The sequence below is a fragment of the Otolemur garnettii genome, unplaced genomic scaffold, assembly GCF_000181295.1.
Source record: "Otolemur garnettii isolate 467f Iridium unplaced genomic scaffold, OtoGar3 scaffold00068, whole genome shotgun sequence".
Classification (NCBI taxonomy): Eukaryota; Metazoa; Chordata; class Mammalia; order Primates; family Galagidae; genus Otolemur; species Otolemur garnettii.
This window is the reverse complement of record NW_003852463.1, coordinates 448879-449418: the sequence shown is the minus strand read 5'-3', so window position 1 is coordinate 449418 and position 540 is coordinate 448879.

Genomic DNA, 540 nt, shown 5'->3' with positions numbered 1-540 from the left:
TTTAAGTGTGCTGAAGAAGTTTAACTATAGGTTTAAGTGTGCTGTGAGATTAAAGAAAAAAAGGAAGTACACTGATCTAAGGTGAAAAATCTCCATTTAAATAAAAATAAATTAATGGTGTTATCCAGACCTTTCCTCTGCAGAGGCAAAAGCTATAGAACTCTGTTGGATGGGCCTTGGCCATACCTGTGAAAGGATTGCCTTCCCATTGTAAAAATGACATTCTAAATGGCTTTTAGTACAAAGATTTATAGGTTAAGCCCTACTGTATGTCTTGCTTAGGTGCTTAATCTTTCCCAGAAATGGATGATTTTGTCCTTAGCTCTTTATACTTATAGGTGTAATCAAGAATATTTATAAAGTTTTAAAAAACTTATTTGTAGAGACAGGGTCTCACTATGTTGCCCAGGCTGGTCTCAAACTCCTGGCCTCAAGTGGTCCTCCCATCTCAGCCTTCCAAAGTGCTGAGATTATAGGCATGAGCCACTATGCCCAGCATGATTTTATCATAATTTGTATTATCTTAATTATAGTAAAAAT